Here is a 19,536-nt window from a genome sequence, read left to right as displayed (position 1 = left end):
CAGGTATGATGAAGAGCCATCTGACTATCAGAATATTTCATGACTTGAGCTGGTAGTGGGAATGTCAGGGCTCGAACTTGAGATAGCTGTATCAAGGCTTCCACTGGAGTAGCCTACTGTGTAATCTGGATGTTTGACTCTCATTTATGTTCCATCAAGCCTGTCTCTGGTCTTTGCAGAGACTCACTGAACTTCCAACTATCCAATTAATTATAAATCATAATATAAATAATACATAGGCATATGTAGGCATAATATAGGTATCTATAGGCATAATATAGGCATAGTATAGCTAGAGTAGGTGCTGTTGCAAAGCCCTAAGATCACCAAAATTTTGTACACTACTTTTCAATCCTTGCTTTGATACCTAATGCAAATTAAAATAGAGAAAAGTATAGCAGATGTGTTCTCTTAGATGCCAACAATTTCTATAAACTCTATACTCTTTTTTTCTTCACCTTGTATGAATGATGACCTATCGTACTGCCCCAAGATTATATGCAACCTAAGTACATGATTTGCCTAAAAACAATTTTCTATCTTTCATGTATACCCTAGTATCTTTCAAATGGTGGTGTTCAATAAATATTGAATATAGAAATAAACTCTCCTACACAAACCTTAGATATAAAGCAAATTCTATGCATCAAGCTCTTGAAGCATCACATTTATCATGAGTAGGAAATAAAATCTTAGAACTTAATAAATTAGAGATGATGAGCAAAGAGGGAGGAGTAGGAGAAAGTAAAGGAAAAGTGGGTGGTAGGACAGAGAAATAATATGAAATTTATTTATGATTCATGAAGTTATTTATGACTGTTAGTTCTGTTCAAAGAGAAATACTTTTTCATAAACAAAAATTATTTCACTCAATTCTATGAAAACAAAGATGTATTATTAAAATTTAATAATAGTTTTATAGAATTTGTTGTTCTATTGTTTTTACCATAAAGTGTGGAAAATGAAATAACAAAGGATATAATAAATAAAGCTGCCACCATGATACATTATTAGAGTAATGCCACATTTAGACTGGACTCCCAATTATTAGGGTGATGGAAGGCTAATAAAGTTAATCTTGTAGCAATAGGCAATAAATTCCAACTCATTCAATTTCAGAGTTGAGAAAGGAGGGTCTAATTAAACAAACAAAAAAGAATGAGATGCTTGATTTTCAGCAGCACAAAAACCCCACAATGATAGGCTTGTTTGGAGCAGTGCTCTAATTTACTTATTTCCTTCATTATTAAATGTCTCATGTGAAGCAGACTTCACCTCCAGTCAGGTATCACCAATTCAATTTTTGAAGCCAGCATGTCTCCACACACATCTGACTACCATAAGAAAATTAATGAGTTCTTTAAAGATGAGCGAAGAATTGGGTCAGAAAGCAACTGTTAAAATTGCATGATTCTCCCAAACCAGGTGAAAGATCAGCAAGACATTGTGAAATATAAGTGTCAACATATTGAAGGTGTAGAGTCAAATAATTTTAGAGGTTATACTAGACAGGTTTCTCTAAGGAAACAGAACTATAAGGAAATAACTCTAAATATTATAAGATTTTTTGAAATCGTTTCACATGACTATGGGGATGCATGACTCCAAATTCCGAAAGGCAGGTCACAAGCCAGGAACTCTGATGAAGGTCGTTGATGATTCCTCAGGAGAAGCTGTCTATCTGAAGTAGAGATGGGAATTCTCTATCTTACTACTGAAATTACTTCTCCTTTAAAGGCCATCAACCGATTGGATGAGACTTCTCTCATTGCTGAAGGCAATCTCCTCGGTGAATTATAGATGTTATCAGCCAGAGATGCAATCAACTCACAGAGGATTTAAAGTTAAAAAAAAAAAAAAAAAACCCTCACAGTACAATAGGCCAGGACATACTTGACTACACTGGGCACCATAGTCTGGCCTAGTTGGTCCATTAACTTATGCATCACAGAGGTCAAAGTGACTTAAGAGGTCATCTTCAATAATTTTATATTTCCTGAGTATTCTTTTCAGCAGTATCTCCTAGCAAAAGGTCATCTAACTTCTGCTTAAATAAACAATAGTGTTGGGGTCTATATTTCCTTCTAATGTGTCAATTTAGCTACTTAACAAAAATAATTACCGAGCATTTTTTATGCCAGACACAATGCTAGGAGGAGATATTCTAGGCATTATATGCTAAATGTTGTGAGGTCATAGGTTTAGAATGTTTTATACAGTATACTATGAGCTAAAATTCATCTCACTTTAATTTTCATTAACGGATATACATTTGTTTACTATTAGTCCATAATTAAAGTATCTCTTAACCATGTGCTTCATGATCAAAATAGCTTACTTAATTATTAGATATAGAGAGATAGGTATATATTCCATTTAATTATGCATTTGAACAAAGCAATCCTCTTTATTTATATACCTAGACTTACTAAGATGTAATTCAGAGTAAGACTAAAAGAAATAAACATCTAAGTATACTGTTTCTTCTCATTCATCAGTGTTTTAAAAGATCTCTAATTGCCAAGCTCAATTCAAAATGAAAATGTTACATTATATATTCTGTGACAGTTTGAGATTATGTATGAATCCCCAAAAGAGAAAGATTAGGTTTGTAAATAGGTCTGTTCGTCTGGGTATGATATCCGTTGATAATAATAAATTCAAAGGTTTTGAGTTTACTTGATTAAATCATTTTAGGGCTTTTGATTTGACCACGTCAGTAGGGCATGACTCTGGTTGAGTCCGTGCCCCCCTGGTGGGCTGATATAAATGGTAACTCACTCAAGAAGACACACAGGAAAAGAGAGAGATCCATAGACATGGAAGAGGAGAGAATTTTGATCATTGAGCCCTGGGAAGAGAGATGAGCTATTTGCCTGATAGTTTGCAGTTAAAGAGAACAGAACAGCTGAGAAGCTGAGAAGGCCCAGAAACAAGCCCTATGCAAGCCCGTAGCTGAGATCAGAAGATGCTGGGACCAGGGAACCTTAAGAGGAAGAAGGAAGGAGAGATCAGGCAGAGATTGGTCACCATCTTGCTTTAACATGTGACAGCTAACTCTGGTGAGAAAGTACCTCTCATGGTACCTTGAGTTGTACTACTGAGGGTCTTATAACTGTAAGCTTTTACTCCAAATAAATACCTTTTATAAAAGCCAACAGATTTCTGGTACTTTGCATCAGCACCCCTTTGACTGACTAATATATATTTTAATCAAAATGTAACATAATTTCTTAACTATGAATTAAAAGACCTTCTTGAGCCATGGCTTGGCTTTAATCCTTTTGCAAATTTTACTATTTCCAAAAACTTATAAAGAAGTTGTGTTCAATCCTTATTGTGCAATAGAGTCACTTGAGGAGATTTAAAACTATGGAGTCTCATTTACCACCACCACACTCTTATTAACTTGGATTTTGTAAGGCTCAGACAATTGTAGGTTTTTCAGTCTTTCCAAGTGATTCTAATATGTAGCCATATTTGAGAACCACAGTTTAAAGAAATGTTCTCAATGAGTTTTTTTTCTTCTTTTTATTAGTAGTCAGAAACAAGGTTTGCTTTCATTTCCAACTTCACTTTAATTATTCTTTCTTCGTATATATCAGGAGCATGGCAATAATAAGAAAACAAACAACCAAACAAAAATGGGTTAAAATGCTTGAATATAAATTTCACAAAAGAAGATATTTAAATAGCCAATAAACACATGAAAGATATTCATCAACAGTCATCTGGGATACGCAATTAAATCTACTACACCCCCTAATAGAGAGGTTAATTTTTTTCTTTTAAAGCTGACATTACCAAGTGTGGAAAAAATGTGGAGCAACTGGAAGTCTCATATATTAATGGTGGGATTGAAAAATGATGTCTCAGGTTTGCAAAATTTAAGGAAGTATCACAATAAAGGAACAAGAGCATGAATGTACCTCAAAAACATTATGCTACAGGAAAGAAGTTAGAAACAGCAGGCTACTTACTGCATGAGGCCACAAATTTGAAATTCTAGAAAAGGCAGAAATATAGTGACAAGCGATCAGTGGTTATCTGGGAACAGGGAGAAACAATCTGGATTCAGGGTTAATGAACATGAGGGAACTTCTGATGCTGATGAAAACAAAGTTCTATATTTGATTACAAAGGAAGTTTCACAACTCTATATAGTTAGCAAAATTTATCAAATGTATTAAAATGAGTGAATTTTGTTGCATATAAATTATACCCCAATAACTACTCAAAAATATATCTAGGAAATTGACATTCTCATATACTGTTCATGGAGTTGTAAATAGGTACAGTCTTTTTGCAAGGAAATTTAGGGGCATCTATCAAAATTTAAAACGGACATTATCCCTGACCATACAACACCACATATTGAAATTTATCCCACAGAAATCTTTACACATCCATAAAAATATAGGTACAAGATTGTTCATTGAAACATTGTTTTTACTATGAACAACGGTATCATCAAACAACAGTACTGTCTTAAATCAAACAAGGACTGTCTTAAAAAATTATATTATAGGCATACAACAGAAAATCATGTAGCTATTAGAAAATTAACGTATCTATTTGGAAAAATGTGAACATAATATTAAATGAAACTATGAAAGCACAGAACAATGTGGGTAGTATGCAAATCTGTATATAAATCCCCTATGCATATGCATAAAATTACTGGAAGGATATGGTGCTGAAAGGAAATGACACTACACGCACGTTCATGCACTCATATGTATATATGGATATTTGTATCAGTATATATGTATAACATATGTGACAAAAGCACCAATGGTGGGAAACTACTAAATGCAATTATACTGTTGTAAGGTTCATATATTGTTTGAATATAGACTGTGATAAGGTAAAGATGCATATTGTAATCTTTAGGGCAATCAAATAATAAATAATACAAAGAGATATATCTTAAAAGTCAGTGGGGAAAATATAAATTAAATCCTAGAAATATATTACTCATTCAAAAAGGGTAAAAAGTACTGAGGAACAAAGAATTTATCAGTAAACAAATATCAATATCAAATATCAATACTTACATTAAATGGAATTGTAGTAAACTCTCCAACTTAAAGGTCTTGCTTTTAAGACTGAATAAAAAACAAGAATTGTCCATATACTGTCTAAAAGGAATATTAAATATAAAGACACAGACTTTAAAAATAAAGAGATGAAGAAAGATCTGCCTTGAAAACACTAAGCATAAGAAAGCAAAAATGGGTATATGAATATCAGACAATCTATACTGTACTTTTGAATAAAATATTACCAAAGATAAATGTGTACTCACTTAAACAGAATTCCAAAGTGATATAAGCTAATTTGACTAAAGGGAAAATAGGCAAATCCACAAACATACTGAAATATTTTAACACTACCCTCTCATTAACTGATAGAACCCATTAAAAAATCATTAAGGTTATAGACTATTTGAACAGCACTATCAAAACCTTAATTGACATGTAGAACACTACATCCAATAATTAAAGAATATACATTAACATTTATGAGCACATAAATCATTCACCAAGATTTAAAAAATGCTTGCTCCTAAGGGATCATATAGGATAATTATCAAAGGATAATAATAATAAAAGTATATTCTCTGACCACTAGAGAATTAATTTGGAAATGAGTACAAAAGATATATACCTCAAGCATCTGGAATAACCAATGACTCTCGGGAGAAATCACAAGGGAAATTAGAAGATGTTGTAGAATGCTGTTAAAATGGTGCTTAGAGTGAAAAATTTAAATTCCTGTAATAGAAAAGAAAATAGGTGGAAAATCAGTGATCCAAATAGTCAACTTCAGAAGGAAGGAAAAAAGTGTTCATTCCAATCAAATTAAGGAGGAAAAAAGGAAATAATAAGCATAAGATCAAATATCAATGTAATTGAAAATGGACAATTGATAAAGGTAAAAAATCCAAAAGTTAGTTCAATAAGCTCCTAGAAAGATTGGTCAAAATTAGAGAAAGAGAGAGAAAATAAGAGATAGAGAGGGAACACAAATGCCAGGTTGACTAGCATGAAAAAATTGCAACATTTTTACAGAAACTTTAATGCATAAAATGCAGTGAGGGCGGTGGACTTGGTCCAGTGGTTAGGGCATCCATCTACTACGTGGGAGGTACGCAGTTCAAACCCCAGGCCACCTTGACCCATGTGGAGCTGGTCCATGTGCAGTGCTGATGCGCGCAAGGAGTGCTGTGCCACTCGGGTGTCCCCACGTAGGGGAGTCCCACGCGCAAAGAGTGCGCCCTGTAAGGAGAGCTGCCCAGCACGGAGAGCTGACACAACAAGATGACGACACAACAAAAAGAAACACAGATTCCCCTGCCGTTGACAACAACGGAAGTGGACAAAGAAGAAGATGCAGCGAATAAACACAGAGAACAGACAGCCGGGGTGGGGGGTGGGGGGAAGGGGAGAGAAATGAATAAATAAATAAATAAATAAATAAATAAATAAACCTTTAAAAAAATGCAGTGAATATAAAAAACTGACACAAAATTAGACAACTTAGATGAAATGGACAAATTCCTTTAAAAAATCACAATTTCAGGATCAATGATTTAATTCTAAAACTGTGTTTCTCAAATTTCAGTGTTGTCAAAAATCACCTGAGGATTCTGTTAAACTGCAGATTCTGATTCAGAGGTCTGACATAGGAATTGAAATTCTGCATTTGTAATAAACTCCAGGTGATGCTGATGCTGATAAGATCATTAAGTGTTGGTTGAAAAGGGATACCCCATACTAGCTATTCTATTAAAAATTTTAATGCACTGAATGGATTTATAAGAATATGGACAGGTACATTTTGATCTGGAATCCAGGGAAGGAGAACCAAATTTATAGGGTGATGACACAGATGAGGAAATTCCTGGGGATCTCTGAATGGCTACCTGTTTGGGATGGGCTTCTGGGTGCAGGGAGCAGAATCTTCATCTTACCTGGAAAGGGGCAAAAATAACAAAAAAAAAAAAAAAAAGATTTTTTAACTCAAAAATTGTAAGGGCCCTTCTTGAATTGGACTCTAAGCTAGTGGGGTGAAAATAGCTATGTTAGAATAGAAGCAATAATATATTTTTTCAATAATATAATTTAGATACTACCAGTGATAATAGATACAATGGAAACCTTCACTTCTGATTGAGATTAAATAAGCATTGGCTTCTAAGTTAGGATTATATTGCTGGAAATAATCTTATAGGTTTAGTAAGAAGAAAAGAGCAGTCAGGCCAGAACGTGCAAATTATATCATGGAGAAAAGTAGACCAGCTACTTGGCTTTTGCACCATTGCTAATTTCTTGGTGCAGTAGCTTTGGTTCAGTCTGGTCCCAGGTCTGTAGTTGTAGAAAATCATCTTTGTTAATCAGACTACAATTTGATTAGGCTTTCAATTTTACATGAGACAGGTGCTCAAGAAGATACATAAATACGCAGTAATGGCAGATGTTCTTTCTGTTGATGAGAGTTCATGCTCTAGCATAGCACATGCCTTTCCTGCAATCATGGTTTCTAAGAAGCTGAATTCAAAGCCTGGTTGAAATCAGGGCAGGGAAAGCCAAGCTGGTGGGTATGTTATTTAGGCCATGGAAAAAACTTGGTGAACTCTCTTACCACTGGCTATGCCTGTGCAGTGATTAGGGGGCTTGCTTACCCTGATCCAGTGCCTCTACCTGTTGCCTATGCTAGATAAACACTGATAATTGCTCCACTCCTTTTGTTCCACTTTTCTGGATGCCATTCAGACCAGGCACCTTTCTTCTATTCACCCATCCCTTCTTAAGGCACTGTGGTAGACAGAATAATGTCCTGCCCCACCCCACTCCACCCCCATCCCAAATGATATCCATACCCTAATCTTTGGAACCTGCAAACATGAAGGGAAATTAAATACCAGATGGAATTAAGGCTGATAAGTAGCTGACCTGAAGATGAGAAAGGTATTCTGTCTTGTCCAGGTAGGTCCATTGTAATCACAACAAAACTGTAAGGTAGAAAAATGAAGCAGAAGATTGAGAATCAGAGTGAGGCTGTGGTGTGAGATAGACTCATCCAGCTATTGCTGGCTCTGAAGTTAGAAGGGGACTAAGAGACTAGGAACACAACCAGCCTTTGGGAGGAGTTGGAAAAGGCTGGGAAACAGATTCTCCCTTAGAGCCTCCCAAATGGAATATATCCACGCTGGTGGCTTGAATTTAGCCCAGGGAGACCCATTTAAGGCTTCTGACCTTTAGAACTGTGAGATAATGAATCGGTATTAAGTCACCAAGTTTGTGGTCATTTGTTAATGAAATCAGAGGAAAACTAAAATAGGCATATTATTATCAATGATTCATTACTTTCCTTTTGGGTTGGAAGATACCCTGTGTTTTAAGATGACTTTTACCGTTGAGAATCTCATTCAATGTGTATTGACTCTACTCAGGACTGATTTATCGGGGGCTTGCCTTACTGTCTCTTCTTATACATTGACTACAATTCTGAATTCTGGAAATGAAATTTAAAAACCTGAATCCCTTCCCTGGTTATTTATTTTCTTGCCTCTGATATTACTTTAATCAATTTGTTTCAAAGATTATCAGTTTCCTCAGCTATGAAATAGGTATAGTCATACTTAAATGGCCCAACACATAAGGATGTTTTGAAGTTTAACTTGTAGAGTAGTACACAATTAAAATAATGAGCATATTTTCTCAAGTTGTGGTTATCGAAATGAAGATCAAAGAAGATAGGTTTCTTTCTTAATTTAATAGAGGTAGTTAGAAGCTAAGGCGGTTCAACAATGAGATCTTTGCTTTTGTGTCACTGATTTTAGACCTCTGCTACTCAGAGACCTAGTCATTCTGTTGAACAGGCTGTCCTGGGACAGAGGGGAGGGAGGGACTTGGCAGTGTTCTGATTTTCTTCCCCATCCACCCCTACTTAAAACAAAGTAATACAGAAAATTACCAGTGTTTTGGAGAGGATGTGGGGAAATAGGAACACTTACCCATGGCTGGTTGGAATGTAAAATAGTATAGCTGTAAAACAGTTTGGCAGTTTCTCAGAAAGCAAAGGAGAGAATTACCATATGACCTGGCAATCTCTCTTCTAGGTATATATCCAAAAGAATTGAAAGCAGGGACTGGAACAGGTATGTGAACACCGATATTCATAGCAGCATTATTCACAATTGCTGAAAGATGGAAGCAATCCAAGTGTCCATCAACCACTGAATGAATAAAGAAAATGTGGTATATACATTCAATGGAATATTAGCATTTATGAAGGAATGAACTTCTGGTTCATGTGATAACATCGATGAACCTTAGATACATTATGTTGAGTGGAGTAAGCCAGATACAAAACAACAAATACTGTTATGATTTCACTGATATGAAACAATTAGAACAAGCAAACTCAGAGTTAGAATCTAGAATATAGGTTACCAAGAACTGGGTAGGAGGTAGGGGAAGGGGAATACATGCTTAATTTGTATAGAATTTCTACTTGGGTTGATTGTAGTATTGGGAAATGGATGGTGGTAGTGGTAGCACAACATTGTGAGTACAATTAACAATATTTAATTACATATGTGAATGTGGTTAAAAGGGGAAATTTTAGGTTGTGCATGCTACTTGAATAAAAATCAAAAGATAAAACATAGGACTGTTCAGTACAGTGAACCCTGTTATAAAGGATGGATTATAGTTAATAGTACAATTATAGAAATGTTCATTTATTAATTGTAATAAATGTACTACACTTATACAAGATATTAATTGGGTGGTATATGGAAAAAAGCACTCTAATGTAAATTATGGAGTACAGTTAATAATATAATTACAATATTCTTTCATCAGTATTAACAAAGGTACCACAGTAATAGAAAGTGTTAATAATGGGGGTGGTATACAGGAAAACTATTTTTTATGTGATTTTTCTGTAAACTTATAAATTATCTGGATAAAAAAGAGTTTTAAAGGGAGGAGGAGTAAAGGAGCCAAAAAGTGTTAAATTGTATAATATATATTTTATATTTATATTTATAAATAGTATTTTGAAATAAAAAACATAATGGGAAGTTGCCTTAACTTGCAAATTGGAGCAATAACAGATGTTTAATCAATCACGATACATTAAATTCCCCACTCCTCTAAATCTCAAGAATTTCTATTTTCCCCTCATAGTAAGATAGTTTTATATTTTTAAACTGGAAGAAAAGTATCTTCTAGAATGAAGAAATGTTTTGAAAACCAGCTCTTACAACTTTTCTTTTTTTAATCATATAATATTGGATATATACAAGGTAATACATTAATACATGTTAGATATAATTGGTCAAAAACATTTATTTAGCAATTGCTGGTACTAATAGACATCTCAAATCAAATATACTCCAACTAAATTCTTGATCTTCCCTCAAAAACTTGCTCTACTATATCTCAATTAGTAGTAGCTCCATCTTTCCTATTGGTCAGGCCAAAATCCTTGGAATCATCCCGGATTTCTGTCTTTCTTTCAAAATATCCTATAGTCTCTACCTTCAAAATATGTCCAGAATCCTACTACTTCCCACCATGTCTACTCCTTGTCAATGCCACCAATATCTCTTGTCCCCATTATTGTAATAATCTCCTAACTTATGACCCTTGTTCCCCCTACAGTCTCATCTGAACCCAGCAGCCAGTTTCATCCTTCTAAATATAAATCAGATCAAGCCACCACTTTGCTCACAACTCTCCATCTTACATAGAGTCAAGATTAATATCCACACATATTGGTTTCCTGCTACTACTCTGTCCTCTCCTTCACCTGAGGCAAACTTAGTCCTTTTCTGATTAGTTGGCCAATTCCAACAACAGGAACTGACACTGGCTCTTCCCACCGCCAGGAACACTTTTCTTCTCCATATGTCACCATGGCCTGCCCTTTCAATCTTTTCTCAGAAGTGATTTTCATAGTGAGGCATACACTGACCAATATATTGGAAATTGCAACCCTAATGGAACTCCTGATCCATCTTCCCTGCTTTACTTTTCTTTACAATGCTTATGTACTTCTGCCATGTTATACAGTTCAGCTTTCTCCCCAGAATGGATTTGTCTTCCAGAAAATCCATCCCAGAAGGAATTTTTCTGTTTTGTTTACTTCTGTAGCCCAAGTACCTTGAAGCATCCCTTAAAACAATAAAGATAGTTGTATGAAGGAATGAATATGTGCTATCCATATGATCTTCCTGAACACCATATTAAGGGTTTAGGAAGATAGTAGTGAAGAAAGTATATACACTCCCTGCCTTCACGGAGCTTACAGATTCTCATAACATTTAGAATTTAAAGAGTGATAAACTCCCTTAAGTAATTTTAAATGTCTAGGACTCAGTGAATTAAAGCTTCGATAAAGAATAGACAATGAACATATGATCACAGATGAACTTAAGAGGTAATAAAAGAAATCAGATGAGACAAGTTTCTTTCCATTTTCAAAAAGATACAAACAGTGGATATAGATATGAAGAAATATTTGGAATGAACTAGGTAACCAAATGCTTTGTGAGGAGCTTGTGGCATAATTGACAATCAACAACATTAACATAGATTGACTAATAATAAGGCTTGCCAGATCTCCCTCATATTTTAATCTGAAAGTTGATACAATGACAGTGTATGTTCTGTGTGTTTATTTGTGCGTATTTATTTGTATTAAAGCTGGGTATTTGCAGAATGTCTCAATACTTTGTAGATAATATAGAGTTAACCAATCACCAATTTTGGCTGGTTCATAGCCTGCTGGCTATTTATACACTAATTATTGATTAATGAATAGATATCAACCTTTATTGCAACAATATTTCTTCTCTATTTTACTAGCATTTGTATCAATTACCTGAATGTAGATGAAAATAAAACACAGTTATGAAATTTGTTACTGAGGAAAAACCAGAATGGCTATCTAATATATTAGAGGAACCAATCAAGTTTCTAAAAATATTGGACAGGAATAGTAATTATAATTTGAATTACTACATTTTGGAGTAGCAACTATGTGCTGCTTAGGCATCTTTATACCCACCATCTGGTTTGATTATTACAACTACACAGCAAAGAAGATAATATTAGCCTGAATTTACAAACAATGCTTCTAAAACCTAAATGAAATACGCAATGGCAGAACAAAAATTTTACCCTAGTTCTGTCTAATTCAAGAATTCATTATACATTGCTGCCCAAAGTTTATAAAATTTAGAAGTCAGAAATTTAATAGAGATAAATTCAATTTCCTACATTTAGAGTCAAAGTTCTTTTCCTAAATATAGTAAGTGGTGACTTGACGTAAAACTATTTATTTTCTAATAGAAGATTTTCCTATATATAAATGAAGAATTATAATTAGATGCAAATAAAGCAATTAAATCAAAGATATAATAGTTTCATTCTATTGTTCTTTGAAAAGTTGTATCTAGTGTGTCATGTGGTCCCTTAACAACTATATTGACAAACTAGGGAAACTCTTGTAGTGCATAAGGAATTTAAAATATGGATTAGAGTGAACTTACTGGTATTCTACTATAGGGATATTGTGATTGGTAAGTGAAGAAACTGTTAGCATTGATCTGGAGAAAATGGCCACAGTAGTTGCTGGGGGCAGGGAAAGGTAAGAAGAGATGAGATGTGGGGGCATTTTTGGGACTTGGAGTTGTCCTAAATGATATTGCAGGGACAGATGTTGGACATTATATATCCTGCCATAACCCACTGTGTGGACTGGAGGAGAGTATAAACTACAATGTAAACTATAATCCATGCGGTGCAGCAGTGCTCCAAAATGATTCACCAAATACAATAAATATGCTCCAATGATGAAAGAGATTGTTGATGTGGGAGGAGTAGGGGGCTAGGGAGTGGGATGGGGGGAACCTCTTATATTTTTTAATGTAACATTTTTTTGTCATCTATGTATCTTTAAAAAAAAAGGCAATTTAATAAAAAAATAAAAAAAAAAAAAAAGGGAAACGGACTTGGCCCAGTGGTTAGGGCGTCCGTCTACCACATGGGAGGTCTGCGGTTCAAGCCCCCGGCCTCCTTGACCCGTGTGGAGCTGGCCCATGCGCAGTGCTGATGCGCGCAAGGAGTGCTGTGCTACACAGGGGTCTCCCCCGCGTAGGGGAGCCCCACGCGCAAGGAGTGCACCCATAAGGAGAGCCGCCCAGCGCGAAGGAGGGAGCAGCCTGCCGAGGAATGGCGCCGCCCACACTTCCCGTGCCGCTGACGACAACAGAAGCGGACAGAGAAACAAGACGCAGCAAAAAAGACACAGAAAACAGACAACCGGGGGAGGTGAGGGAAATCAAATAAATAAAAAGTAAATAAATAAATAAATCTTTAAAAAAAAAAAAGATCTTGAGCACAATCTTTACATATCCCAATTGTTGTTATTCCTAAAATTAGTTTTTATAGAAAATATCCTAAATTTCTGATGGGAAACACACATAACAATTATCTACCAATCTTACAAATTAATATCTCCAAATCTAGCCATCCAGGATATGTATTTTATATGTATATATGAACACACATACATATATGATTTAAAACTCATGCAGAGCTTACTGGATGGACAGGAACCCTCTAAGACTCTTAAGGGCAATATGAAGTTCTTTGAGATAAAGTGGGAAAAAATAGAAAATAAAACCTCTTAGAGATATTACACTGAGGAAATTTAATTCCAGTAAAAATATTAACAGAAAAAAAGCAAAGTTAAGCTTTCTTATTATATATAAATATTGTAGGATATATTTATAAGCATATGTATTTATGAAAAACCGGGATGTGCTTTAACCATAAGGTCAAGGACAACAGAAAAATATGTATAGTCACTAAGGATTAGTAGGAGGAAAATATAAAGCACTATAGCAGTTCCAGCATATCATGCAGGGGAAACTTGGCCAACTGACATGAAAAATTACACTGGTTTTCATCATACTCTTTTAGACTTTTAGACAGTTCATTTAGCCTTTGATTTGTTGAGTATATGAATTTAAATTTGGGCTTTCAAACCAGTTCCATCTGATATGACCAAAATAGATTTCTGCCTTCAATTTGAAGACAGTGATCAAAAAAATGGTAAATGAGATTTTTCTCTTCGCAACACTAGTTTTCTTGAATGTCTTTAGCCATGATCTGATGCATTTATTGTTCTTTGAGAAAGAGTAAGGTAAGACAAAATTTAACAGAAATATCTGCAGTCTGAGTACAAAGAGTGTTCTCTGCGTCATCTCAGGAATTTTCATCAATTGAGGAGTGAAACAATGAAAATTAATGTTCCCATTAATATACTGATTTTATTTCACCAAGAGAATTCTGAAACTCTACCAATTGGAAAAAAGATTTTAATCTTTGTTAATTTTGTTACTCAATTATACTAGCAAAGATCAAAAAGGGAAAGTCATAAAATTTCCACAAATATAGCAAGGACTATCAAGATTACTTTATTTAAGTCACGTTTATACTTTGTGCCAAGGACCATAAAATATTTTTCATTTAGCTATTAGTCAACACTGTCTTTAATGGGCATATCTCAAACCTCAATCAGATAAGATTGCCTCAGGTGTCTGTCTCTTCAGAAGTTACAAGTTAGGAATGTGCTCATTAAAGAGGAGCACTTTCTCCTTACAATTAGGTCTTCTCAATAACCCTTCATATAAGTCCAGTAATACTGCTGTCAAAGAAGGGACCCAACTGAGCTATATTTATTGTTTTATCATTTTAAGATCATCTGAATTCACTTACATCTTTGGAATTAGAATATTAGGACTCTGCATTCTAGGATAAACACAAGTTTACTACAAAGCTTTCAAGCATCTAAATTAAAAAGCATCTTAAAAACTACATTATTCAACTGTGTTAGGAATACAGTGCTAACAACAGCAGAATAACTAGACTGCTATTGTAATGCTTATTATTAGCAAATTTACCCATTTTACTTAAGTATCCTCTTTCTGGGTAGAGCAGAAGTCATTTAGACTATATATCACAAGAAAAAGAAAACAGAAAGAATGGAAATTTCCATAATTATGAAGGAAATTCTAGTCCGAAGTGGTCATCTAGATTATTCAAACTGTATATGACTAAAGTTCAAATCAATCAAAAGCACAGGATCTTTTGCTTATGTTTCTACTTAAAGTACATACTTTGATATGTTAGGCAGAGAAAAATGGTATAAAATTAACAGTTTATGTAGCTATGTGTATGAATCAATAGCCCCTGAACAAACCTTGTAGGGAATGGCATTATAACAGGAAACAAGGCCTCTAGGAATATATGTTCATATTAATAAAATCAATTTATAAGAGAGGCCAAATTTTGATGTATCTTTTAGTAACAGGAGACTGTCCTAACAAGATTTTCATAGGAGAAGGATTAAACTGAAAGGCAGGGAATTACTGCCTTACTTACTGCCCTAAAATAAGCTTATTTTAAGTGTCCTGGTAGGTGATGATGGCATTTTAAATTAATAAATTAAGACTTATGAGTGTATTAGTTAACCAAAGTGGTGCTGATGGAAAATATGAGAAATTGATTGGCTTTCATAAAGGGTATTGATCTGAGGTAGAAACTTACAGTTAGCAGGCCATACAGCATAATTTACTTCCCTCACCAATGTTTGTTGGTACATGTTGAAGCAAGATGGCTGCTGATGACTGCAAGGGTTCAAGCTTCCTCTTCCTCTTTGTCTTAAGGCTTCATGGTCCCAGCTTCTTCCAATATCAACTGTAGGCTTAGATAAGTCTCATCTTTCCCAGGACTTGTTTCTCTCTGGGCTCAGCTGCTCTGTTCTCTCCACATGGTCAGCTGTAGACTATCAGGCTCTCTCTCCTGTGTGTCCTTCTTCTGTGTGTTTACTTCCTGGGGTTCCAGCACCCAAAACTTCAAGCTCCCTCTTCTACCATGCAGTGGTACTAAAGTGGCCCAATCAAAGCCTTAATCATAATTTAATCAAGCAAAAGTGAAACTTCTGTAGTTAATACAATCTAATACACCCAGAAGAATAGACGAGTGTACAAAAATAATGCACTATCTCTTTTTGCAATTCATAAACCATATCAAACTGGTACAAGGAGGAAAGGGTGGAAGGAATAATTTTGATTCATGTGAAGAAAGTAAGTGTTTGTGGTTGAATATAGATAAATAAGAGAAAGAGGAATCATAGATTTCTGGTTGGAAGTACTGCTATTTTCCACAAGAGAGAATACAAAAGAAAGAGAAAATGGTGTTTGAACTAACAGATATTCCATACTCCATTAAGTCTTTCCTTGAAATTTGTGATCTAGTGAATTTATAAATCTTCTTTGTTCACTAAGTAATCCATAGATATAAGTATTCATAAATGGATCTAAACATGTGTTATAAATAAGGTCAATATTAAAAACTATGTGAAATTTTATATACTCAAAAAAAGAATTTAGAAAATACATTTAAGGAATATATGATTTATACTAGCATCAACAAAATTGACTATATAGGAATAAATTGAAAAGCTATGAAAGACTTCTGTGCAAAAATCTATACAACTGAAATTAATAGAAGATCTAAATAATTGGAGGATATACTATGTTCATGGATTGGATGGCTCAATATTTTATGATAACAATTCCCCCAAATTGCAGAAAGATTCAGTGTGAAGCTATTCACAATCTCTAAACTTATTTTTTTTTGGAAAAAAAAAGTAGGAAAATTCAAGAAGCCAAGATTAGCCAAAATAGTATTGAAAAAGAAGAGAGAATAATCATATAAACTATCAGATATAAGAACTTATTATAAAGCTATATTAACTAAAATAGTGTGGAATTACATTAGCAGAATGATAGTCAACTGGACTTGTGGAACTGAATGGAGTCCAGAGATAGACCCACATTTTCAGTCATCTGATTTACAATTTAGAATTAAAGTTTCATTGCAAGACAGTAAGAAAATATTACCTTTTTGGTAAATAGCACAGGGCCATTTGGATAGCCATATAGAAAAATGAATTTTTAACCCTACCTTGCACTTTGCAAAAAAAAATAATTCCCAGTTGCATGTTGGAAACAAAGGTAAAGGTACACACTCCAAGCTTCTGGATAGTAACAGGTAATTCTTTACCTCTTTGTAACAGGTAAATATTTCTTAAAAAGAAAACAATAATAACAAAGGAAAAGACTGATGAATTATATATAGTAAAATTAACAACTTTCCTTCATCAAAAGATAACTTTATTAAAATGGTAAAAACACAAACCACAGAGTGGGAAGAGATATTTGCTATACATATTTCTGAAAAATACTCATATTAAGTTTACGTAAAGACTTTATGCAAATCATTTAAAATACTCAATTTTTAAAAATGGGCAAAATTCTTGAACATGCATTTTACTAAACTAAGAAGTTCAACTAACTGGACTTATTTTATTTTTTGCTTTAAACTTAGATTTCAAAATATTGAACAGAACCAGTAACAGACTGAGATGCTGAACAGTGTTTCTTTTCAGTGAAATGTGAGTCATACATAGAGGATAATATTTATCACAATTCTTAACACAAAACTATACCATCGCCATTTAAACAATTTCAATGTGAGTACTTGAGTAACTGTATTTTCTCATTTAAAATAGTAATAATTATCAGCCATGACAGCAGATATATTAATAAAATAATAGCTGCATGCTATTAAATATTAATATTTATAAAAATTCTGAAAGACTTTTGGATCAGTCTCATTTATGCAATTAATAAGCATGTGAGATAGGTGATATTATCGTTACCCCTCTTTTCCAGAAGAGGAAATTGGGAATAGATAGTGTGGTTGAATAATTTGCCCAATTTTAAATAGCTAATGGGAAATAAAGTTGAGAGTCAACTTGCCTCTGGAGCTCATGCTCTTAAGCTCTTTGCAATAGCTAAGTGAGTTATGGTAAATTCCCCTTCAATTACAGTATCTTTATCACAACTTTTCCTAAACAGTGAATCCTAATGGGAAGGCCACTTTGGTCCTAAAGACCATGAAAATTATAACAGTAAGTAAATGCATTTGGAGTCATTTTTAGGATTCCTACTTCATATAAGTGTTTGAAAATGAAAAAGTTAATCAATTCCTATGGATGTCTTTCACTGTAACTGAGTACATATATATTGATAAAGTGTTCTGCAAATAGAAACTGATAAGAAGTGCACAGTTCATGATTCCATTCAAGCATGTTTGTTTGTTTGTTGTTTGTTTCTTTTTTTAAATTGTTTTTTAAAAGATATATATATCACAAAAACGTTACATAAAAAAATATAAGAGGTTCCCATATACCCCACATGCTCCCCACTCCTCCCACATCAACAACCTCTTTCAGCATTGTGGCATATTCATTGTATTTGGTGAATACATTTTGGAGCACTGCTGCACCACATGGATTATCATTTACATTGTAGTTTACACTCTCTGCCATCCATTCAGTGGGTTATGGCAAGATATGTGATGTCCAGCATCTGTCCCTAAAGTATCATTTAGGACAACTCCAATTCCTAAAAATGTCCCCACATTACATTTCTTCTTCCCTTTCCCTGCCCTCAACAACTACCATGGCCACTGTCTCCACATTAATGATACAATTTCTTCCATTGCTAGAGTCATAATAGTTCTATAGTAGAATACCAGTAAGTCCACTCTAATCCATATTTTATTCCTCCATCCTGTGGACCTTTAGGATGGTGATGTCCACTCCACCTCTAAATTGAGAGGGGGCTTAGATCCCACATGGCTGATGGATTCACTTCTCCTGCTTGCAGTTGTAGGGACTCTCAGTTTCCTGGTGCAGTGGTTGACCATCTTCACCTCCCTGTTAGCTGACCTGAGTAAGTCCAACAAACTGGACAGTAGATGTTGCAATCCTCTGAGGCTCAGGGCCCAGCTGACACATAGCCAGTCCAGAGGTTCGAGTCTCCTGAGTATACACCAACCCCAGTGCCAACTACAGTTTCATTGAAAGTGAGAGAAGAGGCATGTGTAGAAAGGTCACATCTGACTCCAATTCCATCACACTCAGAAGCACAAATACCAAAGTAGGGCCCACTGACAAGGCACTGAACTCCTGAGCCATCTGCCATGACTGTAGAACCTGTGTGACTCTGTAGCCCTCAGGAGCCCCAGTACCTGGGGTTGTATCTACTTTGGCTGTCTCAAGATCCTGCTAATATGTGCGTAGGCATGACCCCTCTGATGACCTCCCAACTCATTTTGAAGTACCTTAGCCATATTAACTATTTTGTCTTTATATTTTCCCCTTTTATTCAAGGTCTTTTTCTAATTGCATCACCAGCTGGTGATTGGTAGTAATCCCCCTGTGCCAGGGAGGCTCATCCCTGGGAATTATGTCCCATGCTGTGGGGTAGGTAATACATTTGCTTGCTGAGTTTGGCTTAGAGAGTGGCCACATTTGAACAACATGGAGGCTCTCAGGAGGTAACTCTTAGGCACCTTGAAACTCTAGGCCTAGCTG

This window comes from Dasypus novemcinctus, chromosome 17 (assembly GCF_030445035.2).
Source record: "Dasypus novemcinctus isolate mDasNov1 chromosome 17, mDasNov1.1.hap2, whole genome shotgun sequence".
Lineage (NCBI taxonomy): Eukaryota > Metazoa > Chordata > Mammalia > Cingulata > Dasypodidae > Dasypus > Dasypus novemcinctus.
Note: the sequence above shows the minus strand (reverse complement) of the source record.